Source organism: Nannobrachium achirus, assembly GCF_963921795.1.
Source record: "Nannobrachium achirus genome assembly, chromosome: 9".
Classification (NCBI taxonomy): Eukaryota; Metazoa; Chordata; class Actinopteri; order Myctophiformes; family Myctophidae; genus Nannobrachium; species Nannobrachium achirus.
The window spans coordinates 30123513-30144585 of record NC_137818.1 but is presented as its reverse complement, the minus strand read 5'-3'; positions in this window follow the sequence as shown (position 1 = coordinate 30144585).

Genomic DNA, 21073 nt, shown 5'->3' with positions numbered 1-21073 from the left:
GAATTCTTCGGTTGGGGCTCAAGTGATTCAGCACTCCAACATCAGTGCTGATCCGTTATTGAGAAGGCGGCGACAAGCAAAAAGAAAACGGAAGCTTGAGGGTTTTCATTCCAAATAACGTTTTGACAAGCTTTGCCCTGTCAGTAGATGTGTGCATCAGATCCATGGCTGAGAGGGAGACAGGAAGGAACTGTACCGTATACAGCTTCCATGCCAGCTAGTGGTTCCAGTGAGTTTCTTCTTTCCTCTCCAACACACACTATGAATAATCTTTTGCCACTAAAGACAGTGGCTTTCATCGCCTTAATCAGTATTTTAACTGGTGTGGAATGGACTAATTGTCAAGGCCGAGAGAAGATGACCGTGAGATTGTGATTATCTTTACTACAGTGTTATCGCGACAATTTGCATAATGCCCTGACTAGCACAGCTGCATCTGTAGATGGTAACTGCAGTATCATTGACGTTGCATAATCTCACTTGCATAATATGAAACACTTCATGAGAATGTAAAGTCATTCAGTTTATTGTAACTTTATGGACACCGTGTTAAGACTGTGTACTACTGATACTCTGTGAAGTGGGTGACAATCTCTTGTGTAGGGCTGAAATATTCCTTTTTCTTGATGCTTTATTGACAACTGTCTCCAACTGGTTGCAACACAAAGTGAACATAATCAGCCCTTGGATGATATCAATTGTACACTTGCTCCTCTATTCCCCAAAATACGGGACATTCTTTAATTTTATTCCAAACTCCAAACAAAAGTGTAAATATTTTGGTAGCAAGATATGTGAGCTCCAAAATAAATCATTTGTATTTGCTGCTCTATGAACAGAGATTAAATACATACATTTAAAAAATATATATTTACAGTATATATGAAAACATTACATTCAACTTCTTACAGAATCACACACATTTCTGAAAGTTTACTGTATAAGTTTGTACATTTTTAAGTTGAAAATGTGCAGTGTGAGAGTACGAGTTGACACCAGGAATCTTTAATGCAATCCCCACAACCTTTTATTTTAATGTGTCTATGAAGTATATAGGCCAGTTGTACTGTACACACCTAGGATAAAATGTGAATGATTAATAAAGATATTATAGTATCATGTTTTTCTCTAGGTTGGTGTTCCTCAAGAATTTGAAATACTAGTTTCAGTAGTAGAAACATCTAAAACAGGGGTCTAACAGGAGGTCCTGGACCCCTAGGGCAGGGGTTCCCAAACCTTTTTGTCTCAGGGCACCCCATAAATATTTGTTTTAATCTGAGGCACCCCTACATTATAATTTTCACTCCCAGCACCTTATATTTATAGCATATCGTCGTTGTCGGGTGGAAACCTTTTATGTCCAAAACCGTTCGTTTTGTATTTATCATCTATAAAATGTACTAAACTAGTGAAAACAGCAGATCTACAAGCACACAACGCCTCGCGATGTGCTTGTAGATCGGCTGTTTTCACTAGTTTTTTGTGAGACTTGGAAACTTGGAGATACGAGGTTTCTGCCCGACAGTGACGATATTTTAGTGATTATGTTGCGAGGAAAACGTTGAGATAATAGCCATTTTGGTTAGAACTGAAAATAACTTTGTACTTCAAGTTTAAAATTATACTAAATATTTTTTCAAGTGTTGAAATAAATACTTAATTCCAATTAAACCCCTGCCCTATGGGATTCTCAGAGTTAGTAAAGGGGACCACCAAATCTTTGTGTGATAGGATAACCTTTTACATTAACCACTCGGCAAATAGGTTTGTAGGGGGGGAAAAGTGGTTAACTGTCTGAAAATACACATTAACATGAATCCAACACAGCACTACACAGGACAGTTGCTTGTCATGCACATCTATGAAGCTTATTAAACCTATAATCTGCAACACAATTTTCATACTATGTAGGGGTGGTCCCTGCCTCTCTTAGCTAAGGGGTCTTTGGACTGAAAAAAGTTGAATATATGGTTGTGTGAAAATTACTGTATGTCTGAGATTTGCTGTGTTTCTCTGCAATGTGACTCAATAAGTGAAGCATTCTCTCTGGAGTATGGTACTGTCAGAGTAAGAGGTTTGGGTTTTGATGCTAACGGGGGCCATCCATGCTACCCCTAGCAGTACCATTAAAACCACTTAAACCCTTAGTTGACCGGAGTCCCCAAGGGCTCTATACTAGGCTCTCTTGTGTTTTTGCTCTGCACTAAATATTATTTGCAGAATGTTAGTTCACCCCAGAATAAGGACACCATGGCATTCAAGTGGTTAACGCCTGGAGATTATAACATTGCGGATCATAATTATTGCAACAAAACACTCACTGTTTAAAAAAGAAACATCCCAATGGGCTGCTTTATTATTTAATATGGGTGTATTTATACAGCATGGCTGAGAGAGACTGTGAGAGAGTGTCTGTGTCCGGAGCTAACCTGGCAAACTGGTTCACTCGATTGATCATGTGCCAAAAATTGAATGGATGCTAACAGTAGACCACAGAAGTACCTACAATTTTTTCAGCTATAGTGTCTTTTAAATATTTGACTTTTATTTTTATTCTGTTAAGACGTTAAATGCCAAGGCTGAAGTTAAACCCATTCCAGCTCAATAATTAACAATTAAGAGACATTTTCCTGTCCTAAAATATTACTGAACTTTTACTGAATAATTGAGTCAATGTTGACTAAAATTAGAAACTCATCACAAACTGAATAAAAACTGAATTTACAAGAGGAAAATAGGTTATTCATCAGAAGACAACAGAAAATCTAGAAACCAGAGAAGCTTAACAATCTAGACCAGTCAAACCAGTGTACTTGATTTATAAATATATTATTAGTTTAAAATATGGATGATAAAATGAATTGAGTCCTGAGAACTTTAACTGGTTAAACTTAAGAAAGAAAAGAAAGGAAGAAAGAACATAGAAAGTACACACTTTTGGGTATGACATGCATGTCCTAAAACCAGATTTCATACCCAGATACTGTATGTCACAGAAACAAACAAGTTCTGGGGCTTGTTTCCTTCTGTTGCTGTTCGTTATTAAAAGTGTTACATACTTAATTGCGACTGCTGATGCCTTGCTATTTGTGTGCCTTTTGTGGTGGCACCCGTCACACTCTGAAGACTTTTGAGTTGAGCATGCAGTTCACTTGTTTCCTGCTAAAAAACAGACTCAGCAGAAGGAGAAAACTAAACAACCTAACCTATAGCCTTTCTATAAAATAAGAGAAGGGTGGAGAGCAATTATGGTTCAGAAAGAGAGGTACGAGAGAGAAATGTAGGCATATGAGATATGAGACTTATGAAAGAAGTCAGGCAGGCTTGGGCACTGTCCCAGGGCAGATTTATGCTTCCTAGTGCCTGCCTTCACAACCCTTAATAGAGGTTCTTCCTCGCGGAAAGGAAGAGAAATAAACGTTATTAAGTAGTACATCAAAATAACAAAAAAAAGTAGAACATAAAAATAACATAAAAACAAGGAGCTTTGGGGTTAGCTGGGAAAAACAAGTATAAAGAGGAGGGCAGTTTTGAAGGATGTGAGGGTGGAGTCCTCTTTTATGTGGTTATGGAGTGTGTTCCTATAGGGAGGAGGCAGCAAGGACCCGAAGAAGTGAATGACAATGTGCAGTTTATGCAAAACTATGAGAATCTAAATAAGAAAATTAAAATGTACATATGCTCATATCTATTCATTATTTATTTCTGTAAGGAAATAGAGGAAGATGATGTACTTGCTGTAAGTGAGTCAGTGCTTCCTAAATTATATTTTTATCGTTCAAACCAATGAATATTTTAATGCTAGACATTTCAAACGCTGCAATATAGCGCCTTCCTGCACTTCAACGTCTGTCAGAATTCTTATTACCTACTGTACTTGGCTCCGTACACTACAACAGTGCAGTGAGTGCCTCTGAGATAAGAGCCAAATTGTCACAGCTCTGACAGCACAATTCTTTCCCACAGGATGCTAATTCACTTGATCTTTTGGGACGCGCATGACGTTCCTGGAAAGATAACAGCATCCAAGTGCCAACTTCAGTCTGCTTCTGTGTCTGCTATAGACTGCACAGCAAAATCCGGTTAATTTAACTCAACTGTAACTGACTTGCAGACGTTGGTCTCAGAAGTCATAAACCAGGTAAGTTGAGGCTAATCTTCCAGGAAATAAAAGTCCTGAATCAATCAATTAACTGGAAAGAGACCAGACATGACCTTATAATTCCTTCACTTAATTATGTGCTTCTCAGATATTGACCAATATTCTGGTTTAATAATTTCTGTATTTAATGACAACATTTTATTGTTTCTTAATGTTATTATACTTTTATTGTAATATTCAATGCATTCTCACACACGTGAAAAGGGGGCGACGACTTGGGCCGGATTTGACCATACATTTGACGTGTGGGGCGGCATAGCTCAGGGGTAGAGAAACCGTTATTAGAGCACGAAGGGTCCCCAGTTCGAATCCGGGCTCCCCCTGAGTTAATGTCGAAGGGTCCTTGGGCAAGACTCTGAACCCCACATTGCTCCCGGTGAGCTGGTTGGTGCCTTGCATGGTTTCCTCCGCCACCGGTGTATGAATGTGTGCGTGAATGGATTCACCCAATCTCTGTAAAGCGCTTTGGATAAAAGCGCTATATAAATGCACCATTTACCATTTAAGGGGACGCCTGTGATGTCACATGTTGAACCGCGGACATGATGATTTATTCTGTCTAGGGATGTCCGATATTATCAGCCAAATATTAGCATAAACATTTATATCAGACAATATTGGTATCTGTAAAAAAATATTTATGTTAATGGATATATATATATATATTTATATATATACCGTATATATATATATATATTATACCGTATATATATATTATAGCTGTCGAAGTTAGTCGAGTGTTATTAACAAGTTAACGCAAAATCCTTTTAACGCCGTCAATTTATTTTACGCACGATTAACGCTATTGATTAACGCTATTGATTAACGCTATTGATTAGAATGTATCAATAGCCTATTACTTCAGTTAAACCACTTTAAACCCTCTAATGCCTCTATGCTTGCTTTGTAAAACACCCCTGAGTTGCACTGTACTATCTTTTCCATACACCAACTCTCTTCACCAAAAATAGCCGATCTACAAGCTCTTGTAGCATCTTGTAGTGAGCTTGTAGATCTGCTACTTTTGGTGAATATCCCCTTAGAATAGGGATGCTGGGGTTTGAGTGATTTGAATTTGAAAGTATAACGTTTATTCATTTTAAAGGTGATACACCATGAAATTTCACTTTTCCTATTTTAAAACCTTTTTTTGGGGTCCCACTGGCACCTTCTATCCTCACAAAGTCCCATTTCTGACCGTTGTGTCTTTCTCTGGTTTTAAGAAGGCGAAGGTTAAAAGTATCCCACGGGTTCTCAAAACAGGCTATCCAGATTTGCTGCCGATTGTGACGTCATCTGCCGATTGTGACGTCATCATAAAAAATAAAAAATAAATTAAAAAAAAATCTTTCTTCAATTTGGGTGGCGCAGTTCAGGCCAAAGGTGGTACTGAAGCTGAAATGCTCTGAGAGCCATTCAAAAATGAGAGAGGCTCTCTATTCAGGAGTGGTAATTTAGCCTCAAACCTTTTGAAAAACGTTTTTGGGACATAATATATATATGACATAAATACTTTTTAAATGCATGGTGTATCACCTTTAAATCTGTCCTAATGAAACATTAAAGGGAGCCTCCGCACACTCAAAAGTGTACAAAATCATGTTCTTTATTTTCACTTAAATAAAGTGCAAGCTTTTGGTCATAGACCTTCTTAAGGCATGCAGCACCTCACCTAAATCTATTGGCAGATGAGCGGTGGTCCTTTCACTATTAATCTGTCCTAATGGAAGTAGATATTTTCTCAAGTTGTTATATGTTTGTTAGGCCTATTATGGACAGTATTTGTCATTATTCCAAAAATAATAAACATGCTGCATTTGCATAAAGCAAGTATTTGTCTACTCCCATGTTGATATGAGTATTAATGTCTGTTTAAGGTAGATTTAGAACAGAAAAAAATATGCGATTAATTTGCGAATAATTTGCGATTAATCGCGCGATTAACTACGGACAATCATGCGGTTAATCTGATTAAATATTTTAATCAACTGACATCCTTAATATATATATATATATATATATATATATATATATATATATATATATATATATATATATATATCATTTTTATGATATATATAAAGTGGGGTTTGGGGGCTCTCAGGGATCCTTGAGGGCCTTGAGGGCGTTCCACGGGGTCCCCAGCTAAATGTTAGATAGTTAGGAACCAAATGGACCCTTATGGGTCTGTAACTCTAGAGTGTACAAATGGAACCAAATGGACCCTTAGGGGTCTGTAACTCTGAGTGTACAAATGGAACCAAATGGACCCATACAGGTCTGTAACTCTTAGTGTACAAATGGAACCAAATGTACCCATTCCATTTGTACACTCTTAATATGATTTTATTATATAAATTGATGTCCCAGCGATATATAAATGCCATTAAATGGGGGTCAGTAGCCTAATGCATTTCAAACTGGGAGTCTTTGAAATTCAAATGGTTGAGAATCACTGTTTATATTAGCATATATCGGTATCGGTTAATATCGGTATCGGAAATTAAGAGTTGGATATTATTGGTTATCAGTAAAAAAGTCAATATCGGACATCCCTGTTTCTGTCTCTATTGGTATGCCAATCGAACAGCACATGGGTCATCCCTCCCTATGTTCCCCAGGTTCTATGTTCCCGGATCGCGGGTTTTATGTTCCCTTAGGGTTAGGGTTTAACTTTACTGTTAGGGAACAGTCGTCACCTGGCACTGTGGGCGTTGTAAAATGTTACAGGATGGTCAAATGTTGTCCCAGGCCGTCACAATAGCTCTACTTGAGAGTGAGAATATGTTGCAATATTGTCTGGGCTGGGCTTCTCGGACAAAGTCAAAATGTTCCAGGCTGCCACTGATATCAAGTTTAAAGTAGACTTCAGATAAGGACCACAAATAAAGACGAGAGGAAACCCTGGAGCGCCGTATCTCTAGCAGAACAGTCAAGGTGACCTTTCTCTGCACCCACCTTCTGTCCTTGGGGCTAATGTGTGGGTTAACCGCAGATCCCCAAGGAAACAGAGATGTTATTCTCAGTCCACAAGATTAAGATTCACATTCTTCAGCAATATCTTCCTATTCTTGGTGAGCCATTACCTCGTGTCTCATCGCCATCTCTCTTTGCATTTGCAAGAATAACATGGTATTTCAATGGATGTAGCTAATTTAATTGTACCAATAAGCGAAAAGGATGTGCCGATAAGCAAGTGATGCTCCAGAAAGTCTGAGTATAACGTGTGATGGAATTATCTGTAGGGTGAAGTAAGTTCAAATTCATCATCCTGGCCTGGTATGGGTGGTCAAGGTGTAGACTGTAGATGGTATACAAAAAGTCAAGAAACATACATCAGGTGCACAAAACAATAAAAAAAAAATAATAATAATATACCGGTAAATGCAAATATACACAGAGCATACAATCCCCTCCTCCATCCCCCATAACACTCATACACATACGCACGTTTGCACACTCCCTCACAGAGAGCATTTCCAAGCATCCTTGCTCTAGCATTCACACACGCACGCACGCACGCACGCACGCACGCACGCACGCACGCACGCACGCACGCACGCACGCACGCACGCACGCACACACACACACACACACACACACACACACACACACACACACACACACACACACACGCGCACACACACAGTCAGAGCACTTCCCAACACCCTTGCTCAGCATACGCTGACACACATGCTAAAATACTTCAGTGGCAGTGGGCTACATAACCCAGTCAGAAATGAGCTCTATCTGTCAATTACTGCACACCCGTCCCTAACCAGTGACCACGATACTAGCAGATCCTGTATAGTGCTGTCCCTCTCATTTAACAGATTAATTGGTTGGAAGTACAAAGGACTCGCTAAACCTGCAAAGGAGTTGGAGTTTCTTTCCCAGAAGGAAATTCTTCTGTTGTGCTAAACCTGGCTGTTATTATTTTCCATTGTGGCATATATAATTGTATCTGCTCAGGTCACTTTGTTGAAATGCTCCAGAGTCTTGAGCAGTTTTTTTAAACATGTTTCCAGGTCAATATTTTCCTCTGCCCATTAGCAGAGGATCAAACTGGCACTGAACATCCTGTCCCCAGAGGTCTCACTGGACTGGGCAGGCTGAGGGGAAATGCATGGCATGGTATTTATGCTCCACTAAAGGGGTTTCACATTAAAAATGGAGCAGCGGGCTGATCTACCTGAGCTCTGATCAGTAGTCATGAATAAAGCAGGCGTTTTGTGCCCCCAGGGGCTGCTCACGCCGCACGGAACAGGGGGCCTTGTCAGAACATCTCCACAGGCCATCACCATGCATCCCTGGCCCAGAGAGCGTCATGCATAACTCCACCGCCCTAAAAAAAACAACAACTACATGAAACCGAAATGCTCCAGAGTGTCAGCGTGTTGTGATACAGACAGTAAATGTATGTTTATTTATTTTTCAATGAATGGTTATTGTTGTTGCTGGTGGTGTTGCTTTGCATGTGCAATATTTCACAAACACAAGAGCTGCATTTCCCCTTTACTCAAGAGCATTATGTGCCATTTGCATCTGTGCTATGATGAAAGCTGTAGGAGAGACAACATTCCCAGCTGCTGTCAGAACAATATGCACACACACGCGCACACACGCACACGCGCAAGCATGTACGCACGCACGCACGCACGCACACACACACACACACACATGCACACAAATGGATGCAAATGAATATCTTGATGGATGTCCAGGAGAAGGAAGGGTACAGAGGCCATAATGCAACACTGACCCTTTGGGTAGTAGTAATAGCAATTACACATCAAAAAACTCATTCAAAGCCTTGAATCAGATTCCACAATACAGTAGGTGTCTTTGTAGGAACCTTTGGTGATCAATCTTCTTTCTCTCTTGCGAACAACCCACTCTGATCCCTGTGAACTAATGAATGAAACACAACAAGGTCACGCAGCATGTGAGAATCCCCTAATAAGAACGAACAGTTGGGTGTTAGCAATAAAACAAATACATTTTCTCCCAACAATCAATTATTCACTGAACATGGCGTAGAAAATCAGGACAGCATCAATATTTCATCTCCATTTTTATCTTTAACAAATCTCCGCCTAAGAGAATGTGGTGAAAACATAGCCTGGGAGCAAGGCTGTAAAATGTGGGAAGGGGTTGATGCTTCCACACTCTAAAACGAAATGACTCATACTACTGCCTCTGAAAAGGAATTTCTTCAGGAGCAAATCAACAACAATATTTTCCTGATAGGCAATACCAATGTTTCTGAGTGTAATGCTCAAATATGTGACTATTTAAGAAGGATGGCCTCTGACTTAAGCCTGGAGCATGTTAATGATAGCCCCCCCTACCTAGTACCTACCCTCCCCCTGCTCTTGACCCACTGAGGATCCTAGTCACACAGTGCCACCTGCTGGTATTTAGTGATGTTTTGGTGTCATAATCACTTACCACAGATTTCCCCATCTCTGAGATAGAGGACACATGGGTTACAGCTGGCTCCTTCATTAAGCTTTTCCCCTAAGTCCTGTTGGTCAGATCTCCTTCCAAATATTTCTATTTGCGTCTTCCAATGGCTTTCAAATCGCAAAAGAGCTGTTTGGCTCCTTGAACAAAACTCATTAATGAGCAGAAAAATGCATCTTTGGGAAGAAGCTTGAATTAGATCACAGATCTGGGTCAAAACTATATCATCCATATGATATAATAAACCACTTAAGCCCTACTCAGAAATGCACAAAAAATGCCGATCTACTAGCTCACAATGTATTGTGACATGATGTGTAGACCAGCTGGCTACTTTTGAAAGCATTTCACATTTTTGAAGATTTCTGAAATGCTTTCAAAAATGTTTTGCCTATATGCCCAATGTAGGGAAAAATCCTACTTCATTAACAGTTGAAAAACATTTATGGGAATGTTTGATTAAGCTTCTACATCCAAAAGATTACATAATATGTTGTTTAATTGCAGTCGTATGAGTCTGAAAATATTCCAATATCCCTTCAACACCATCTGTGGCCATTGTATCCACAGAATTGGTCTTCCAATATTCACTGGAAATGCTGCACCAAATTAGTTTTTCATGACATAATTTAAGTCATGGCTCTTTTACTTATAGTTTCTTGATCGCTTCAATTCTTAATCAATGGTACATTCATCATCATCATCATCATTATCATCATCATCACCTTCAATTATACTGGGGAATACAGTCCCAAGTTTACCAACATTTCCAAACGAGCCGATTCACCTGTAGTGACTGCCTCTAACAAAAAAAAAAAGGCTTCATAAGAACTATCATACAGTATTCCAGTTACAGTATGCCTACTGTTATGTGCCAACATCTTTGTAAGATATTTGTGTTTGTATTGTTCCCCTGGCCTCGTGCTGACCTTCAGCTGTCAGGCGTCACAGTAAACACACCATGATGAGGGATAATTGCCCACCTCAACAAGTCTGAACAAGATGCTACAGGGAGGCTAGTGAACCGCTGAGGCTGAATCACTTCCCGCGCATGCTATCAGCTGTTTGTCATTTTTTTCCAGATGGGGGAAATTCCCATCCTTTTTTCCCCCTTTTTCGGAAGGAGTGCATTTTCAAGCTTGCCAAATGAGCTTTTAAACTAATTCTGAAAAACTGAAAAAAGAAAAGGGTTACTTAATTATACAATATACCTACTGTACTGCTACTACTACTACTATTACAGCATAGAGCATTTTGTTTGGGTGAGGAAAATGAGCCAAGAAACACATTCTAAGAACTGTTTCTGAGTCTGTTTTGGTTTGCAGGCTCTCTTCTATTTGAGAGAACACTCACACTTTTGAAAAACAGCTCTTTAAAAAAAGTTATGAAGGCGTTGTTCTATACACAAAAAGAGTTAAATAAGCAATAATAATATTTGGAGCAATCAAGCGCTCCCATCGTGGTCCATGCTGTCACTGCCTTGTGGCTGTCTCTGGCTGACAGAGATGGCACGCCCATAAGGGCCACTGCCTTGGCCTGGTAGTAATTAGCATTTAACTGCGGTGGCGAGGGATGGCTTTCCATAAAGACACCACAGCCATACAGCACAGCCCAACTAGTCCTAAGCAGTGCTGGCAACCAGGGCCTCGGCAGCCACAGTCTACAGTCTGCACTATTAAATGGCCCTCAGTCAAATCCGTCTTCAGATTCTAAGTAATACAGTGGAACGGGCCCAGATCTATTCCCCGGTGCCTTCATGATTGTCTATTTAACTGCTAACCTACTAAACCTACGCTGTGTCTGCGTGTGTGTGTGTGTGTGTGTGTGTGTGTGTGTGTGTGTGTGTGTGTGTGTGTGTGTGTGTGTGTATTATTATATAACCTACTGTAAGTGGTACAATGGTACAGTACATGCATTTGTAGGAAGTCATTCCATCACCCAAAAACTTACATCACCTCCTTCTTGGTTCACAGGAACCCAAGTGAACTAATCCTGTACAGTCAGTACCTAACTGGCATCAGAGGAAGTGTGTTTATACAGTATGTACGTAGTATATGTGAGTGATCACTAGCGTGGGAAAAAGCATGAGAAAAAGATGAACGAAGCGAATCAGTCTGGATTCGAGGCTAAAGTGATCATCATTTAAGGCATGTTGCAAGAGTGGCTGGACAACAAAAGAAAGATAATAATGAATGGTCCAAAAACATTTCATGAAACTTGAAAATCTTTGCTTTGATCCCTAGCAACATGCTGGCACATCATTTTCCATATCCAGATGGACCAAGTGCTGACTCTTGGATTTAATCACTGAGCCACTTAACCACAAAACATTCTAAAGAATTTAGAAAATAGTAGATCTAAAAGGTCACAACATGCTTGTACTGTAGATCTACTGCTTGTGTATGAGCTATTTGTCGATTTTCCCCTTGCTTATAATGACAGAGAACCAGTAAAGGTCTTGATTAAATACAAATGTTATTGATGTACAAATGCAAACTAAGTTTTTATATATTGGAATACGTTGTTAATTCACTCACTCGCTCGCTAGCACACACGCACACACTATTTCAACGTTTTAATTAAATAATTAATTCAACCTTTATTTAAATATCAGGATCATATTGAAAGACAGACCCTCATTTTCAAGAAAATGAGAATGACATTCCTTAAAATCAATTGCAGCTAATAAATTGCTTGGAAAAGTTCAGAAATGTCCGTTCTTTTCAGGTATGTGGGGCACAAAAGACTATTACTGTTGTGTTGTTTTTATGGCTCGGATATTTAATTTTCATAAATAAGTGGGGGTGCTTACTACAAAATAACCACTGGATTACATTATGTACATTACAATCAGCACTAGCACAGAATACGTTTATAATGTCAACTCATGACTAATTGTCTCGCGTTTTAAGATACTAAAAAGATTCAGCATAGGAGAAGTAACCACTCCTGTCTGTTGTTAGGACGATGAGTCAGTAAGTGTCTCTATTCTCCATGCTGCAACAGTCCTGTTCAGATGATGACTGTAATTTATGGCAACTGTCCAGAATCTGTAATTGAAATGAAGGCTTATCCTATTTGACTTGACTCATTGGACAACTACGTAGGTGCTATATGTGTAACTCCTTTGGACAAAGTCTCTACACAGGCGATAGCTTGTTTTAATGCCTTCTGTTTTAGTTTCAACCTGTGTTGTTTCAGGCATTGGTTGGTTGTTCTTATTTCAGTGATGTTTGTATTGCTCGCCTCACCCTATAAGATTATCATCTCAGAAGGAGAGAGAGAGAGAGAGAGAGAGAGAGAGAGAGAGAGAGAGAGAGAGAGAGAGAGAGAGATTCGGAATATTTAGAAACAGTGCAGAACCACTACTCTGCTCATTAATGTTTCCTAAAATGACTGATTTAATTGTTGCAGAAATAATAATAGGGACAATAAAAATTGTGTTTTTTCTAAAAAGGGGAAACATAAAAGGGGAAACAAGCTTTTGGCAAGCTTGTATTAAATGATGCAAGGTCTAACTGGGTTAAAACAACAAAGCAATTTTCCCAGAACAACTTGCACAATACATCATGCTTAGCAAGGCTTGGTAAAGTACCTGGACATAGTGAGGGGGTAAGAATGCCCTCCACATCAAACACTTTGGGACCTGCGTGTTGCACCGTCGCCATGTCCCACCACAAAGTCAACAAACCAGCCACTACAAAACACAACTCAGCTGAAGGATTGTGAACAGCACAGCCAGCCAAGGAACCACATCATGGTCCCAACTCTCTGTCAGACAGGAAGTGATTTTGGCATTTATGACCCCCACACTGAAAACATAGTGCAAGACATAAACATTACTTTAACAAGGCAGCTTGAGACCAAACAGGCCATGTCACAAATTAAGCACCAAAGCCCAAGACTTATAGCAAAGTAAAAGTGTTGAATTGTAAACATTCAAGAAGCCAGTGTAACTATACTGTAAGTGAAATCGGATATCAAAACATTTTCGTGGGGTTTTTCCCAGTGGATTCTGGGGTCTTCTCAAACAAAACGTCTAGGCTAATACAATGACTCCAGCTTTCACTAAAATATCAACATTGCCAATTACAAAAAGAAACCATAACTACTGGGAGAAACAAAATGTGCAAACACAGCAGAACGATTTGCGAGCTGTGATAAAAGAAGGTTAGCCAATGGAATACAACCACCCTAAGGACGACTAACCATTGAGTTTGTACCGAGTAGACCTCTAAGCCAATTATAATTTAAATAGTTTTGAGAAAAATGCTGCTAATTGTCCTAAAAATGACAAAAACGATTTCTGCCATTTGTTTCAAAAAGCTTTATACTTCTTAAAGGAGTAGTTCACCCCCAAAATGAGTAATCAATAGGGGGGGGAAAAAAGAGTCATTTTGGGGGTGAACTACTCCTTTAACATTTTTAGATCCATTTCCAAACTACAATTTTCATAAAAAACCTTTAGATGAGATAGTTTCTACTGAACAGATCTTTTATGACTTTACGATTTAATAAAATAAGGCTACAAGAACAATAAAACATAGGCACAGAATAAAATCAATGCAATAAATTGAGCCTGTGGAAGTTATTTTATATACGGAAGGCAGGATGTGTTCATAAATTTGTTAACAAGTTAATTCAGTCATACTCCCACAAGGAAGATGGGAAGATAACATTGGAGAATGGACTCACTAGAAACTCAGTGAGGCAATGAGAGCTTCTGAGGACAGAGAGGGATAGAGAGAGCTGGTCAGCAGATCGTCTGTGGTGCCCCAACGGGCACGTTCTGATAAGCCAAACGCCGATAAGGCAAACGCTGATAAGCCAAACTCCTTTTTTTTTAAACCTCCTTTTGTTATGGTGAAATGTGAGCTCACCTGCATCGCGTTTCATTCCATTCATGCGTTTATCGTGCGCTTGCCCAGGCCTTACGGCCTGGGCATAAATATAACAATTGCATTCACCACGGCTACGTAACTCACGCGGCGCTCCGCCGGCCGCGCGGTCCGCTGGCCTTCGCGCCGCTTGCAATGTCGTGGACAATAACTGTGACATATAACCATTGTATTGCTAAAAATAAGGAGGCTACTCTGTTTCCTTAACAAGACGGCAGAAGATCACTACGGTAGGAGACCCGGGCAGTACATTTGCGTTTGCCTTATCAGCGTTTGCCTTATCGGCGTTTGACTTAGAGGGATTTCCCCGCCCCAACGACCCTCCAGGGTTACGGGATAGGTACAGTCTGTCACTTCACGTTCATTCTCATTCACTACAAGCTAACTCACATACGGCCTCTTACCCACAGTGCATCTCAGGCGGTTCATTTAAGCAGTCATCTATTCTCTGTTCATGCTATATGATTAGCTGTTACTACTGGTTGTACAGCTGTCAGGGCTAAAACAAAAAATAAGAAACGTAAATCCCTCCACCTCCCCGGCCTCCTCCCTGTTGAATGTAGTTACATATGTTAATATGTATTTGTTGTTGATTTATGGATCGTAATGTGTTTCTATGGATTGATTATGATATATGATCTTAAATCATGCAACTGAAGGTTGTTATGTGCTTGTAATATCTGTATATAACGCTTTGCTCTGCAGGGGTTTGTGTCTCATGTTCGAGCAGGTAATCTGTAATACCACAGCAGAGTTACACCGCCAAACTAAATGCATTATCATTGCAATAAATGGTAAATATCATTGCAATAAATGGTTATGGTTATGGTTAATCCAGAGCTGAAGTTTAAAAGAAGTTCCCTGAGTTCTGAGTTCCTCACCCAATATTTCCAAAGCTGAGGAGCCCTGATGGTAAAAGCTTCGTCCCCTCTGGTGTTGGACACAGGAACAATACAGAAGATTCCTGCCTGAGGACCTCAGGCTGCATGCTGGCTCACATCCCACGCCGTCTGGGAAACAGAAGGTCCCTGGTTTGCGTCCCAGCCCCAGCTGTGTGCCGAACATGTCCCAAAATACCCCTAACTGCTCCCCCCTAAGTCGAAACATGACCATCTGAGCAGCAATCAGCTGGGTGAAGCTGAAACTGAATTCCCCTTACGGGACTAACAAAGGTCTCCCTTTCCCTTTATAGAGAAAGGGAGACCTTTATAGGGTGTCAAGAGATCAGAAAAATAACACTGGGCCAGGCTGTGCAAAGACTTAAAAATCTTTAAATCAATTCTAAAATGAACTGGCAGGCAATCAGAGACTCAGAGATTTATTTTTGTTAGAAGCCCTGCAGCTGTGTTCTCAACACAGTGGAGTCAATCCAGTTCCTTTTTATTAAGACAGTTAAAAAGTGTGTTACAGTAGAAAAGACCAGCGGATTAAAAATGTGTAACCAGCTGTATAATTATAATCAGGAAAGATCTAATTGTACTATAGCAATATTTCTGAGCGGGTCACAGTTAAGGTCACCAGAATCAACTGCAAGAGGAAGATGATTTAATTATCTTATTGCAGTTGATTCTGGTGACTGCTCGATTTTAATCCTTTTTAGACCTTAGCTCTGACCTTGACACTATTGAACACACTATACTAATCAATCTGCTGGAAAATATGATCGCATCTGGGACTCAGCGAATGTATGGTTCTGCTAGTACCTCACAGGCAGAACATTCTAATAGAAGTAGGAGAGGCCTTTTCTTCCCAGTCTCTCATCACTTTTGAATGATGGATCACATAATTCATGCAGACAACACTCAGCTCTACATCCATTGTTAGATGTTACAGAATTTCCTCCAGCTAAATAACAAAAAAACAGTTTTTTTTTATTTGGGCCCTCAGAGTAAAGCTACATTATCAAGGGTAACCTTGATAACGTGTCCTCTAATGTTAAACATGTTTACTGGAACTTGGGGGTGATTTACAACTCTGGGCGTTACTTTGTTTTATTCTGTCTGTTTCCTCCAGCGAAGGAACTGATGTCTTGCTTATCCTCTGCTGCTGATGTTGAGAAGGTCATCTCATCATGGTAAGATTGTTGCAAATCATTGTAGAATGACTTTTCTCAGAAGCTAATGCACACACAGGAGCCAACTAGTGCCTTTGCACCAGCCCGATTGACTTCATATAGAGTGTCCTTTTTTCTCTCCATTTATATCTCTCTTACTGAACCACAGTTGCTCTCCTTTCTGCTTAAAAGAAAGGTTATAGGCGTTTTGTTTTCTCCACTTGTTAAGTACCGTATGTTTTTTGCTCATCTCAAAAGTCTGATGAACAAAAGTCCCTTTAAAAACGCGCAGAAGGAAATAGATACGTTTCCTCAGTATGTGGGTGTGAAGTCTGGTTTAGGACATGGCTAGCACATCTACAGTATCTTATGCAAATCATGCCAAAAATGGTAATTCCTACTATTGGGTGACATTTCAGCCTAGTAAGTCTGATGTGCGCCTACACAAATGAAGTCATTAGCACTTGCAAAAAGGTATGTGTTGTAACCCTTTTAATAACGCACAGAGGCAGAAGGAAATCCTGTTGATGCGTTTCTTCAGTATGTGGTGGTCTGGTTTTAGGACATCTATCTCACACATCATAACCAAAAATGGTCATTCCTACTATTTGGGTGCCATTTCAGCCTAGTAACTTTCTTCAAAACAAAATGAATATGTAAAGGATTTAAAAAACAATATGTGCAAGAGGGCATGTCCAGCTGTAAAAAAAAAAAAAAAAAAAAGAGGAAGAAAAAGAAATGTGTCCAGCATAATTAATTATTCCCAAATAATTATGACCCAATTCATCAGAATATTTAATTCACCCTGAGGTACATATCACTGTGTTCTATAGTAGAGTATTCACAGTGTTATGCTTTTTGGAATTAGTGTTTTTGCTTATTTTACACAAGATATGCTATGTAATGGGAACACAAATGACGCCGAACACTAGAATTACCCTGTACTTGATAGGCCTTTTCACTGCTTAATTCTTAGGGCTAACGCATTAATTCAGTAGGCCATTTTCTTCTTCTAAATTCTGTTATGATTCACTTTTTAAGTTTTAAGTGTATTCATATATAGGCTATATATATATATATATATATATATATTTAGTTTTTACATGTGTGTTTATGGGGGTGGGGTCCTAAAAGCATTTGCACGGTCTCACTCCAGCATGTAGAAAATGCACCTGCTATTCTTTGAACTAACTCTAAGAGACAAGACCACATAACACCCACCAGGACCTCTCTCCACTGGTTGCCTGTTTGTCTTGGAACTGCTTTAAAGATTTCACTGATAGCGTTGAAAGCCTTTTACATGGTTGGCTCCCAGTTACATCTGACATGTTAGTTTTTTTATGAGCCAGAACACCGCCTGTGTACCTCAGACAGGGGTCTACTTTCTGTCAAAGGAGTCTTTTCTTTTCTGTCAGGGATCCCAGCTCTGGAACTCCCTGCCTGAAAGTCTCAGACTAGTAAACCCAGTACCTTTTAAATGTATTTTCAAAGCTTACTTTTATGAGAAAGCCTTTTTATAATCCTTTAACAACTTATCCTTCTAGTTTAGTATTTTCGGTTTATTGTTTTACTATTGTATTTGTTTTTGCTCTACTTTCTTTGCATATTCTGTTATCTATTTTAATCCCACTATTGTCTTTGTCCTAAATGTCCTGTTTCTTCCCCTTGTCTTGCTGATTTTGTGTTGTTTGATTTGATCCTGTTCTCTAAAGCACTTAGCAACCTTGTTTTGAAAGCACTACACAAATAATAACTATTATTATTATAAATAGCTTTAATATCCATTTTGTTCAAATGGAGGGTAGTTGTAGTAATGATGAGCCTTGGACGTGAGACCTATGGCGAACATCATCCCAGTAATTACACTGTAAACTCATGAGTGTTACTGTAATTTAACTCAGAATGTACAAATGGAACCAAATGGACCCTTACTGGTCCATTTGGTTCCATTTGTACACTTTCAGAGTTGAATTAACATTCAGCATTTACGGTGTACATGCATGGTTAACCTAACCATACACACCCATGCCATATTGTGTTGTGACATTCGTGCCTCTCTACCATGACATTATCCAGCTCAGGGTCCTTGGCGACGCCAGTTGGCCACGTCCACCGTTAGCTGCATGACCTCAGCGAAACATGGTGACTGAAGCCAAATTATTGTGATGGCAAAATAAAAATGTGTATTTTTCTGAGGTCCTGTGCTAGACGTGATTTTGAAGGTAGAGTGGCAAAACAAAATGAAATGTGGCATTTTCTAACATCAGTGGAGCCATATTCATTAAGCCTTTGACGCCACGTGAAATCAGTGGCAGATGTTTTCAAAGGAGGCCTGGGGATCCTCTCCCACATACGCACACACACACACACACGCACACACACACACACACACACACACACACACAAACACAGAAATAACCATATGATTGTGTCTGAAAGCGCTGCATCAAATGAGCAAGATCCTGTGCTCAGCATTCTCTTTGAAAATGTGCAGAGCAGCTTCAGTCTGGGTGAAACACAATCTCTGCTGCCCAAAATACATGCAATATACAGTACATGCAGAAACTATAAATATATTGCATACATTTGGCCTGTTAAAAGAGGTTACTTCCTAGCCTGTACTTCAGTATCAAACAACAGGCTAGAAAATTAAAGCACTGAGTTCAGACTACTTTTTTCTTATGCTTTCATCATGGAGAATTACAATAAGTTGTTTCTCTTATAATAACTATTAATATACCTTGAAGCAATATAATGGTTTTTACACTTTAAATATACTGTAAAATGACACAGTGCCCCAATAGGACAGAGTGCTACCAGTCTTCTCTTGTAGACTCCAAGTCAATAAAATACATTTGGTTTTAAGAGGGATTCTATGGTTTTAATTTCCTTCGGTTTATAGTGCTTGTTACTCTTAGCTGACCTTCATTTTGAGAACACATTCCTCAAGAGATATTCTTAGCAAACCTAATGCGTGGGTTAATATGAGAATTTGATACATGTTCCCGCTTTAATGTGTCAAGTTTGTTCAATTTATGGAACATTGTCCCGCAATAAACAAACTGTATTGTCGGTTTTATTTAAGCAATTCATCTCTTTATTGCATTTACTAAAATGCAAGTTTGCAATACTTACTGAGAGGAGGATATGGAGACATTTCTGTCATATCCCGTTATATCATACATTAGTGCGTAAAACAGTGAGCAATCAATTAAATTGCAGCACCCAAATTGCTCCTAATAACCTCATGAAACCACAGGTCTTTCTCAATACTGTATTCACACCTCATCTTGTGTAAGGACATCATTTGGTGTATTTCCTTTGGCTTTTAAGGCAAGGCACATGGGAACCAATAAAAAAAAGCAATTTCCTAAATTACAACAGCCCTGCTAATTTCAAGCACTGTCTTCTATCTGCCTTTCCAGAGGCCATGTGGTGAAGACAAGCACTAAAGTAAAGAATGATACAGGCCTTGTGCAGCTGTAGACAGCGTGCAATCTACCTCGTTTGCTATGGTCTGTTTAAATTTGGCAAAACCGTTGAAGAGCGAGTTATGTTTTCTCCCCTGCTGCCCAAATTTAGGCCAGATACCAAGTAAACATGAATGTGAGGGCAGATGGGATGTCAGCAGTGAGTTCATTGAAAAAAGCCCCTTTAGTGCAGCTTTGGTCATTTATGTGGGAGCCAAGTGAGTCACCAAATGCTGACGTAGAGAAGATACACAAGAGACGTAGAGGACCACTTAAACCACAGGCATCTAGTCTCCACTCACTAATAGTTTACAATGCATCAACTGCTGGAATAGAGAAGATATAGAAGCGACGTACAGGACCACTTAACCACAGGCAACTTGTCTCTACTCACTAATAGCGTGCCATGCATATGGCTACAGAGGCATTACATGTCAAATACTGTTTAGTTCACACCGCATTGACACCCTATGTATAATTCTGTTATTCTACTGAGATGTATTTTATCTGACATTTTTGTTTAGTAGGTGATTGTATGACTACTTGAGAAGGTGACAAATTGGGCAATAACCTAGACCCTCTTTCAAGGAAAAACACAGAGGATTTGTGTGCTAGACTAATCACTAGTCTAGTACAAATCCTAGTGATTTGGTCATCTGGTGATTAATATATTGGGGACCTTGTGTCATTGGATTGTGATGACACTAAAATCTAGTGCAACAACAATGATGCATTGTACATTTGCAATGTGAAATTTGTCCTCTGCCTTTACCAATCCTAACTACAGTATTAGGAGCAGTGGGCCCTGTTGTGTTAATACAGTATAGTGCGTGGGAAGAAGTTAGGGGTTAACTGTCTTGCTCAGGGAAATTGAGAAATGGATTTGATTGTATGAAGACAGCATATGATAGATTGTGGCATTGATAGATCTTAGCACATATTCACTTATTATTACCCTGAAGAAGGCAGTTATCTGCCGAAACGTTGGTTTCTATTCCTCTGCGTCTATAATAAAAAAATATTG